The sequence below is a fragment of the Euleptes europaea genome, chromosome 2 (assembly GCF_029931775.1).
Source record: "Euleptes europaea isolate rEulEur1 chromosome 2, rEulEur1.hap1, whole genome shotgun sequence".
In the NCBI taxonomy this organism is placed as follows: domain Eukaryota; kingdom Metazoa; phylum Chordata; class Lepidosauria; order Squamata; family Sphaerodactylidae; genus Euleptes; species Euleptes europaea.
Window position 1 is genome coordinate 128,116,329 of NC_079313.1, and position 12,333 is coordinate 128,128,661.

A 12,333-nucleotide genomic window follows, 5' to 3' on the forward strand; every position below is an offset into this window, starting at 1 on the left:
AAAAGGAAATTGAGGGTAAACTCCCATTTCTTGATACCCTTGTCATCCGTAAATCAAACCTTCAGTTAGGTCACAAGGTCTACCGGAAACCAACTCACACAGATCGCTACTTACACAAAAACTCCAACCACCACCCCCGACAGAAAAGAGGAATAATCAAAACATTAATGGACCGTGCAAGACGGATCTGTGAACCACAGTTTCTCAAGGAAGAAACTAACCATCTAAATCACGCACTGCTAGCAAACGGCTACTCCAAGAATGAAATCAGAAGGGCCATTGAACCAAACAAAAATCAGAAAACTCAAGAAAAACAGTCTCCCATAGGAAAGGTATTCTTGCCATTTATTAAAGGAGTCACTGATAGGATGGAGAAACTTTTGAAAAAACATAACCTACAAACAGTGTTTAAACCCACCAAGAAAATACAACAAATGCTACGATCAGCAAAAGACAAAAGAGACCCCCTCACCTCTGCAGGAGTATATCGTATACCTTGCAGCTGTGGAGAAGTTTACATCGGGACCACAAAACGCAGCATACAAACAAGGATAAAAGAACATGAAAGATACTGCAGACTTGGCCAACCTGAGAAATCAGCAGTGGCTGAACATGGACTGACACAAACAGGACACAGGGTCTTATTCCAAGACACTGAAAGACTGGACAGTTCTACCAACTATTTTGTCAGATTGCACAGAGAAGCCATTGAAATTCACAAACATCAGCACAACTTTAACAGAAAAGAGGAGAGTTTAAGAATGAATAAGGCTTGGCTTCCTGCCCTGAAAAACCTCCAGACAAAGACAACATTCAACAATAGCCATACAGATTAGTTTTGGATTACACACATTAACAGATCACTTCAGGATACAATGGTTCCATATTAACATACCATATCCTCATTAGCACATTATCTTGATACTTACAGGACAATACTTTTGCAGGACAATACTCAGCTCAAACCCAACCCCTTTCTGACTATATATTACTCTTTCTACACCCTTGACACTGAGAGACACTGTCCTTCAGTGTTACTACTCTGAAGATGCCTGCCACAGTTGCTGGCGAAACGTCAGGAAAGAAAATTCCAAGACCACGGTTACACAGCCCGGATAACCTACAAGAACCAATGAACTCTGACCGTGAAAGCCTTCGACAATATTTAGAGCAGAATTCGTTTCCTAGGGTCTAAATGTTCAATGGCATAAATCCTTGAAGAAGGTGCTAAGATTGCTCTCTCCTGCACAACTTGGCATTCTTCGCCATCATGCAGTGGCAGATGATAGCTGGAAGAAACTGTGCAACAAACACATTTAACGCCCTTCTGGTCACAGTAAGCAGGCTGCTCAAGGAGCCAAGTAATTAGACCTGTTGTTTGGAAAAGTTCTTTCTCTCCTGCTCCAATGAGCTGGGTGAAAATGAAGGAAACAGTACCAGAGAGGCATCCTTTAATGGATTAGATACTTTTATAAATCCAAGAGGATTTTAGGGAGAGATGGCTGATACACAGTCCAAAATAAACAGCCGGTCTGATTTGGGGGGGGGGGGGGCACGACTAAAGGTAGATAAAGCTTGCAAAATTTGTGCATCTAATTCTGTACTTAACCACAAAGTGCAAATAGGAAAAAAATCTGCACGATGGGGCCACCTAGCAATAGGAGGGATGTTATTACAAGCCTCTGAGAATCCCCACATTTATGGGGGGGACTGAAAATGGGGGGATTTTGTGTATGTGGATGGGTTAAAACTTTAAAAAAGCAACAACTATGGCCAGACCAGTAAAATATTGTCTGGTTGGTAAGCCTATGAATACCTCAACTGTGGCTAGAGTTGCCAGGTTCCTCTTCACTGCAAAAGAACTTTAAGTCATTTTCGGTATGTTTACATTTTACCCAATGTTCAACCATGGTTGCATCCATCACATGATTTTTAATTCTAGACCAGTGTTCACCAATTCTTAACTTCAAGGGGCATGACGTTTTGCCCACATAAATTAATTTGCATGGGCAAATAATTAGATAAATTACATTTGAAGAATTGCAATTAGTGAAATGAAGCAGTTCAAATTTAAAACCGGTGGTCTCCTGAGTGAAACTTTTTACAGGAAGGGAGAATCTACAGAATGCACATGAACCACAGCTGTGATGGCCGACCGCCCCTGCTGTGGGTGGAGTCATTTGGAAGTCCATGTGTATTAACGAGTCTCTTAAAAAGGCCGTTCGTTTCAGTCCTATTAGGGGTAGCTCTAAGCATCCCGTAATGCCTTTAACCAGGTGCCAATGTTTAAAAATTATTTGTTTAATCTTACTGGCAAGTGGTGTGTAGCTTAACACCGCTTTGCAGTCTGGCAAATGACACCTAAAAAATATCAAAGGATGAATACTGATAGGGTGCTATGTCAGCAGGAAGCACGTTTTGTGCAACTCTTTGATTGTGTTACACCCAAAGGGTTAAATATGTCAAACGACCTCACCTCCTTTCTGTAACTCTCACTACACCTGGGATCGTTTCTCCTTTCTATAACTTGCTCATTACACCTGGGATTGTTTCTCTTATGCATTTAAGTAAGGTGTTTAACTTGTACTATTTGACTGAGAACAAGAAAGAAACCTTGTCAGGTCCATACCTCACATGTTACTGTGCTTGAATATACATACAACTATGTAAGTATGGTGATTAATTTCTGTAATTGAATTGTATATTTTGGAATTATTGATAGCTACTAATTGCAATTTTATGTCAACAGTTGAGTGTTCTGAGAATATATAATAATATCCAGACGCTGAATCAGGCTCTATGTCCCTTTGGGGTGGCTGAAGAAAAAAACCTTGAAACAGGCTAGTTAACGGCATCCTGTTCTACCCTACAAATTACAAGGACATAACCAATCATTTTATGAAGAAAAAAGGAAATCTTGTAAACAAGGAACAAGGAAACAAAGATTTTTCTGTTGACTTTATTTTCATGGACTTTATTTGAATATACTCACTGACCTATAATACACTTGTGCCCTGCTGCATTATGATATAGTGTAACATAACAGTGTATAATAATTGGGTTGCTATATATAGTATGTTATTATACAAATACTAACTGATGTTATAATACAGAGATTGACTGTGTTAATATTGGCCTACAACTGTGTTCTTTGACTAGTACCTGGAGGTTGGCAACCCTAACTGTGGCCTTAGCTGTTGAATGACATTTTCCCCTTTTCTTCTTACATTAGTTCCTTGTTCTTTTGACAAACGTATCTAGAAGTTCCTGGGGAGGGGCAATGGCTCAGTGGTAAAGCCTCTGCTTGGCATGCAGAAGGTCCCAGGTTCAATCCCCAGCCTCTCCAGTTAAGAATCAGGCAGGTAGGTGATGTGAAAGACCTCAGACTGAGACCCTGGAGAGCTGCTGCCAGTCTGAGTAGACAATACTGACTGTGATGGGCCAGGAGTCTGATTCAGTATAAGGCAGTTTTATGTGTTCATGTGTTCAATGGTGTCCTCCTCCTCTGGTTGGCCACTGTGTAAACACACTGCTGGAGTTGATGGGTCTTGGTCTGATCCATAGGATTGCCAGGTCCCTCTTTGCCATCGGCAGGAGATTTTGGGGGCAGAGCCTGAGGAGGGTGGTATTTGGGAAGGGGAGGAACTTCAATGCCATAGAGTCCAATTGCCAAAGTGGCCATTTTCTCCAGGTAAACTGATCTCTATTGACTGGAGATCAGTTCTAATAGCAGGAGATCTTCTGCTATTACCTGAAGGTTAACAGCAAAAAAAAGAACACCTCTGCCCAAGTACCCAGTGGGTTTAGAAATCAGTACAGACACTGGCACTAATAAAATGCAATTGTATTGAGTGGATCAAATTTATATACAATTCATGAGTACATGACTAGTCTTTGGTATCCTGATGAGGAACCTGTAAGCCACTCTCAGGCAGAAAATTGCTGTTAAAATGCTGTAACCATACAAGATGGATAATATACATTAAGAATTGAAATTAGTAGTGGGACTGAAGAACACTTTGAAACGGCCGTATCCTCTTCTTCAGTGGAGGCACTGTTCTCCTCTTCTACCATTGAAAAATAATCTTCCTGGGTTACCAAAAATGGACCAGTTTGAAGACTGGAATCTAATGATGTACATGTGATTCATGTGGACATTGCATCATTGTACATCCTAAGGAACTTTTTGTAGCTATAGTTAGTTTAGGATAGTATGTTGTACTCATGAATTGTATATAAATTTGATCCACTCAATATAATTGCATTTTATTAATGCCAGTGTCTGTACTAATTACCTGAAGGTTGGCAACCCTACTGATCCAGCATGACTTTTCTTATGTTCTTATGGAATATTCAGTTCAGATTTGCTTCTGGAGAGGATAGTTAAGTAATCATAATATTTTCTTTCCAGACCAGAGAAATTACAAGGCTTTTTAAAATATCATGATAGTACGGGGATGGGCCCAAGCCAACACAAAAAGCAACAGAAGTGCTGCTAAGATCTGAGTAGCTACTCCAGTGTTTGCAGCGAGATGTTTCACTCTCATCCTTACGCGAGAAAAGCGAAATAAGAAGAGGGGGGACAACTTGCAAAAGCCTGGTATACAGCGACTTTCCAGTTCACTGAAGCTCTAATAGTTCCTTGCTCAAGAGAATACAGCAACAACAGCAACCTCCCCAACAGCGGGCGAGAAAGAAACAGACAGCTGTTGTACTGACTTCACAGAAACGAAGCCTGATTACTAGTTAAGTTGCTCTTCTCCAGATATTTAGAGAGTGACCATCTGGGAAGTCAGTAACAATTAGACATTGTTTAGCCAGAGTGTGCCAGAATTCAAGTGTCTATGCTGATTTGCAAATTGAGCTGAGACTTATCATGCATAATAAGGGGGGATTTTGATCTTGTAGTGCATCATGTGTGCATCTGAATGCAGGGATGGCCTTCTGGTCAGGAAATTTAATATAGAAATCTGCGGCATTTTGGGGGGCACGTGTCCTACCATTCTGCTCAGCAATGTCTGAAGTCTTCGTTACACCCATGGAGCTCTCTATCAGCATCAGTGGAAGAGGCGCTTCAATAGGAGGAAATCTCTTTAGGCTAGAGGAAGGCTTCAGTTTTTCTGCATGGGTTGGTGGGAATAGGATACATGCCTTTACCAATCTATGTATAAGATCTTAAAGATCCAGGCTATTTACAGGTCTAAAAGTGAGGAGAGACTTAAGGAGCTGGGTTTGTTTAGTCTGGAGAAGAGAAGGTTAAGGGGTGACATGATAGCCATGTTTAAATATTTGAAGGGATGATATGTTAATGAGGGAACTAGCTTGTTCTTGATTGCTTCAGAGGCTAGGACATGGAGTAATGGATTTAAACTAAGAGTAAAACGATTCCACCTAAACATTAGGATGAACTTTCTGACGGTGAGGGCAGTTCGACGGTGGAATGCGCTGCCTCGGGGGGGGGGTGTAGTCCCCATTTTTAGAGGTCTTTAAGCAGAGGTTGGATGGCCATCTGTCGGGAGTGCTTTGATTGTGGGATCCTGCATGGCAGGGGGTTGGACTGGATGGCTCTTGTGGTCTCTTCCAACCTTGTGTCATTTTGTGACAAACAGTACCTTGAATTGTACCCAGAAATGAAGAGAAAGGAAGTAATGATCAGCAAAGATTGTAAAAATTTGCTCCTCAAAACCCACTTCCATACAAAGAAGAGATCCATTAAAAATGTTCTGAGTCATCTTGGAAAACATCCCCCATGTAACAGAAAAGCTAACTCTGACGGTTCCTCCTTTTCAGATACTGCCCTGTATAGTGATGACATTTTGTTTATCTGACTTTTCTTTCAAGGAGCTCATGTTGCATGCATGGCTCTCATCTCCATCATTTCATCTTCACAACCACAAAATAGACAGGTTAAGATGAGAGACAGGGACTGGCCTGATATCACCTAGTTACTTTTTCATGGTGAGTGGACATTTGAACTAGACCTCCCCAGATCTAGACTAATACTCTAACCACTACACTACCCTGGCTATCACTACATCACTCTTTAAGTGGTATAAATATGTAGACGAAGGCTAATTTGTTTCCTTTACCTAATTTTCCAATAGTATAAATAGACCACAGCCCTCCACAGCATCATGAAGTGACTAAGGCTGTGCAAAAAAAGAAAAGAAAGTCAGTAAATCTTGGGTTCGGGTTTATTGGACCCATTTTTTGTGGCTAAATCTGAAATAAGCCAAACACCCATACTAGTAAATGGGTATTTGGCTTTATTTCCGGATTTCCCCCACAAAACCGGGGTCCATTATAGTATATATCGAATTTTTTTAGGAGCTCTGGAGGTGTTTTTCAAGGTGTGTGTGTGTTAAGTGCCGTCAAGTCGCTTCCGACTCATGGCGACCCTATGAATGAAAGTCCTCCAAAATGTCCTATCTTTGACAGCCTTGCTCAGATCTTGCAAATTGAAGGCTGTGGCTTCCTTTATTGAGTCAATCCATCTCTTGTTGGGTCTTCCTCTTTTCCTGCTGCCCTCAACTTTTCCTAGCATGACTGTCTTTTCCAGTGACTCTTTTCATCTCATGACGTGATCAAAATACGACAGCCTCAGTTTAGTCATTTTAGCTTCTAGGGTCAGTTCAGGCTTGATTTGATCTATAACCCACTGATTTGTTTTTTTGGCAGTCCACGGAATCCGTAACACTCTCCTCCAACACCACATTTCAAAGGAATCTATTTTCTTCCTATCAGCTTTCTTCACTGTCCAGCTTTCACACCCATTCATAGTAATAGGGAATACGATGGCATGAATTAATCTAGTCTTGGTGGCCAGTGACACATCCTTACACTTCAAAATCTTTTCTAGCTCCTTCATGGCTGCCCTTCCCAGTCTCAATCTCCTTCTGATTTCTTGGCTGGAGTCTCCCTTTTGGTTGATGGTGGAGCCAAGGAATAGAAAGTCTTGAACAGTTTCAATTTTCTCATTGTCAATCTTAAAGTTTTTCAAGGTAGAGTCACCAAATTTTCAGGGTAGCTGCATGGGACTCTCCTTGCCTGAACCCCAAAGTCTGGTAAAGTTTGGGATAGGGGGTCCAATGTTATGGGCCCCTGAAGGGTTCACCCCCATTCTCCATAGGAAAATATGGTAAAGTCGACAATGCTTTTCTATGGAGGAGGGGGTCATCCCCTTCAGGACCCCATAAAATTGGACCCCCTGTCCCAAACTTTACTAAACTTTGGGGTTCATGCAAGGAGAGTCCCTTGTAGCTATGCTGTATATTTGGTGACTCTGTGTCGAAAAATGCCTCCCTCAGAGCTCATCAAAAAAATTCCCATAGGGAAAAACCTGGAGAAAGCCAAAGCCGAAAAAAGCCAAATAAATATTTGGCTTTTTCGGCGATTGGCTATCTGGCTTAGGCTTGATTCCCAGTTATAATATCTGGCTTAAATTAAACTCAAAAGAAGCTGAAAAGTAGGGCTGTCGATTCGGTTCATCCTGAACCGAAAAACAGCCGAATTTCCACTGATTCAGCGGTTTTTAGTTCAGATGGAACTGAACTCAAAAAAGGCGGGAAAACGGGGAGCCAAATTCAGTGAATTCGAGGTGTTCGGCGAATAAATTCAGCAAATTCGGGGTTCAGCACAGCAGCATAACCATCAGTTAGTAAGCAGCATTCTCCTGCAGCCAATTGGTGGCCAAGCTGGGTCTTCTTCTGGCCAAGCTGGGTCTTCTTCTGGCCAATTGAGCAATTGAGTGCATGAGCCCAGCTGCTGCACGGCCCAGGAAAAGAAAGAGAGAGTATCTGTTTGTGTGTGAGAGAGAAATCCCCGTGGGGGGGGTGCTTGTGCACATTCGCTCCTTTCCATGGCTGCAGGGGGCACATTTTGGGGGTAGAGACCCCAAACTTTAAGCGGAGCTTCAAACGACCATTCTTACGAGACCCCCCAAGTTTTGTAAACATTGGGTCAGGGGGTCCCGAGATATGGGGCCCGAAAGGGGTCCTCCCCTTAATGTGCATTTTTATTCCATTTAAAGCACACATTTGCTCCTTTCCGTGGCTGCAGGGGGCGCATTTTTGGGGGTAGAGACCCCAAACTTTCAGCGGAGTTTCAAAGGACCCTTCTTGCAAGACCCCCCAGGTTTTGTAAACATTGGGTCAGGAGGTCCCGAGATATGGGGTCCCCCCTTTTCCCTATTGGGATGAATGGGGTCAGCCAATCCTGTGTGCATCTCGAGAGCGGCAAATCCAAGGCAAAACCTCCCGTGCTTAAATGGAATTGTATTGGATTATCCAGTCCTCCCAGTCCCTCCTGATGGAACAGAAGACATCCACAGTAAGACCCCTTTTGGGGCTTTAATCTATAATTTTTCTCCTGTGTGTGTGTGGGGGGGGGAAGCAGAGTCTGTGTGTGTGTGGGGAGGGAGCAGTTTCTGTGGGTGGGAGGGAAGCCAAAAAGGGCTTTTGCCCATTCGGTCTGGGGGTGTGTTCCCCCTCGAGTCTCTCTCTCCCTGGTTTGAGCGGGGGGGCTTCAGTTGTGTGTCCTCAGGTTTTCCCTCATTCATAAGATCGGTTAGATCTATTTTGATGCTTGCTCAATAATTGTCTTCAAATTGTGACTTAAAGAATGAATTTTCTGGTCCCGAGTCTGATGCAAAAGGGGAAATTCCACCCCCTCCTGCTCCTGATGCTTAGCTAGCATGCCTCTGTCCCTTTCCATGGTTTGCAAACTCCCAGGCATCAGGTGTTGCTTTGCATGGTTGCAAACGTGATGGTTTGCATGGTTATGTTGCTTTTCATGGTTTGCAAACTTCTTCGCACCTGCCCCGCCCTTGCTCCCCGCAGCTCAGCTGTTTGTTGGGGCTGGGAGCTTTGAGTGGGTGGCAAGCTCTGCTAATTGCAAATGCATAATAAGGAGGGGGACCCCTTTCGGGGCCCATATCTCAGCCCCCGCTGATCCAATCTTTACAAAACTTGGGGGTTATTGCAAGAAGGGTCCTTTGAAGCTACGCTGAAAGTTTGGGACCTCTACCCCTAAAAATTCCCCCTGGAGCCACGGAAAGGTGCGGTTGTGATTTTAATGGCTTTTTTCAGCCGAATTTTTCCCCGAACTCCGGACCTCATGCCAAATTGCACGGACCTGAAGCGGGGGAGTTCGGACTTTGGCATTTCCTGAATAAAAACGGGCCGAATTTTGCCGAATCTGAATTTTACCGATTTTTTTTCCAACAGCCCTACTGAAAAGACCTTTTTTGGGTTTATTTTCGGTTCAGATTTATCGATATGCACAGCCCTATAAGGGACCTAAAGTGAAACCTTGCAACTAGTATAAGGAATATGGTGTGCATCCACATCGCTGTTGACCCATGAACATAACAAGTTGACCATGACTAGCTGAACAGTTTTTTTGAAGCATGACAAAAACACATGAATTCTATATGAAAGGTTTGTTGGTTTTTATTTTTTATAAGGAATAAAACTACCCTATGGGGTGGGGCAGTATCTTAGTGGTATAGCATCTTTTGCACAGAAGATCCCATGTGCAGTTGTACACTTGATGTGTGCTTATGCCGTTATAAGGTGGGGAGACTTTCACCCGAAACCCTGGAGAGCTGCTGCCAGACAGAGTAGACAATATTGACAACAGACCAATGACCTGATTCATAGATTGCAGTTCCATGCATTCAAAAAGTGTGGGGCCTATCCCCAGGACTCAGAGACTTGAATTTAAATTTCTACTCAGTCAGATGGGTAACTATAGTAAAGCACTACCTAAATTCCCCATCTGTCAAATACAGCCACTGGTAACCTAGGGTGGAAACAGGAATCAGGCAAAATTCTAGGGGCCCTGGCCAGCTGTGAGTCCCATAGAACTAGATATCATATGTGTTTTCATATGTTTGGGTTGGTTCTGGAGAAGGGGAGGCCATCTTCGACTGGGGGCCTTTAGTGGCTTTTGGCAGCTGTGATAAGGTGATCTTTGCCCATCTTAGCTAAGGTATACAATCCAGTTCTGTTGTTCCATGTCCATACTTGGCTGAACAGATTTGTGAAGCACCTCAAATATATACATAAACTAGTTTAATTATATTTCCTTTTGACTAGATCAGAATGGGATAAATCTGCTCACCGCTGACAACCACACCTCTTCCAGCACTCTGTAATAAAGCTATTGTCTGTTTCTACTTCTCTGGATTCTCAAAAGTATGGATGAGGAGCAATTAACATATTTATTTTTTAGGTGATAAAATCTACATATGGTGGCTTTTGTGTATTATTTCCATGTGGGGAACTATTTGTGAGAAGGAGCCCTGTCTTGGGGGGGGGGGAATGAAAAGGTACTACTTCAAGAGAAATGCTAGTTTTTGAAGCGCTTTCTCTGACACAGCCATTTTTCATCATTGCCTATGAGGGCTATTTCATACAAACGGCTCCCTGCATGAAAATGCGTAGGCAAATCTGTGCATTAGCCCTCAGATAACAGCTGCGAAACATTTAGCATGCTAAAGAAGTGCTTAAATAAATGGGAAATAAGCATTTTAAGTCTATTTAACCCATCTGATTAAAAAATGCATCAACATTTCCTTATTTGGCCACATTTTTCTTTTTTGTGCCATCAAGTCACATCTGACTTATGGTGACCCAGTAGGGTTTTCAAGGTAAGAGACATTCAGAGGTGGTTAGCCATTGCCTGCCTCTGCGTTACAACCCTGGTGTTCCTTGGAGGCTGCCCATCCAAATACTAACTGGGGCCACCCCTACTTAGCTTCTAAGATCTAACAAGATCGGGCTAGCCTGGGGCCATGTTAGCCAAAGTCATATCAATGAGTAAACTGACTAGGATCTTGAGAAACGCTTCTCTCCAACTTTCCCTCACCTGCCAAGATCCCTGTGCTTTTGACATCTGGATGAAAGCCAAAATTCAAGGTTTATAGTTTTCTTTTGCAAGGGGGTTGGAGATGATTTGACACTTCTCATATGTACTCTTTTGTAGGATGTGGAATGGTCTCGGGCAGAGGTCTTCCACATCTCCTACTTGCCTAGTCCAGTTACCTGGAGATGGCGGGGATTGAACCTGGGACCTTCTGCATGCCAGTCAGATGCTCTACCACTGAGCCATGGCTCCTCTCCTTAATTACAAAAGAGTTCAAGTGCAATATAATACAGTGACGTTTTTACACAGAGAATATTAGAACAGTTTCCTACCAGAAGGTGAAGAAAAATATTCTCTTTTCCCCTGAAATGGGGTGTTCGGTGCTCGTGTTTCACTGGTGTGGAGAGGAAGAAGGGGGGGGACCAGGTAGGTAAGGGGAAGGGGGGAAGCACCTCCCAGTGCTGACTTTTCCCTGCAGTGACTTTCAAATATTGTACTCTATTGTGAACACATAAAGCTGCCTTATAACGGGTCAGGCTGCTGGTCTACGAAGCATTGTTTAGTCTGACAGGCAGTGGCTCTCCAAAGCACATATTTTGTGCTTGAATCCACACACCAGCTCATTCAGCAGCAAGCTTGGGTGTAAGGTGACAATGTAATTACCGTATATATTTGAGTATAAGCCGACCCGAGTATAAGCCGAGGCACCAAATTTTGCCTCAGAAAAGGGAAACCTGTATTGACCCGAGTATAAGCCGAGGGTCAATACTGCAGCACTCTAACATGGCGGCCGCCATTTTAAAATGACGGCCGCCATTTTAGAGCGGGAGGACGATCTCGCCCCTGCCCCAGGTTGCCCTCCCGCCCGGGCTCCCGGGCCCTCAAGACCCACCCCTACCTCAGCGCCATCCTACGGGGGGAGGGGGAAGAGCCCCTACTCACCGGGAGAGGCAATGCGCAGCAGGCCCGCTGATCAGCTGGCGAGCGGGAGGACTGGCCCTGGCCCCCGGGCTGGCCAGCCAGACGGGGCCGCGGGGAAAGGTGGGACAGCGCGGTGTGTGTGTGGGAGAAACCACCGCCGCTGCCACCACACAGAAGGCGCGCTGGGATGGGATGGGGTGGGGTGGGGGTAAAGAAACTGCTGCCGCTGCCACCGCGCAGAAGGCACGCTGGGATGGGATGGGATGGGATGGGATGGGGGGGAAGAAACCCCCACCGCTGCCGCTGTGCAGAAGGTGCGCTGGGATGGGATGGGGTGGGGTGGGGGGAAAGAAACCGCCGCCGCTGCCGCCACGCTGGGATGGGATGGGATGAGGTGGGATGGGGTGGGGGGAAAGAAACCGCCGCCGCGCAGAAGGCGTGCTGGGATGGGGTGGGGTGGGATGGGGTGGGGGGGAAAGAAACCGCCGCAGGGAAGGCGTGCAGGCAGGCGGCGGTGGCCCCCTCCCTGAGCGCAGGAGGCCCCGC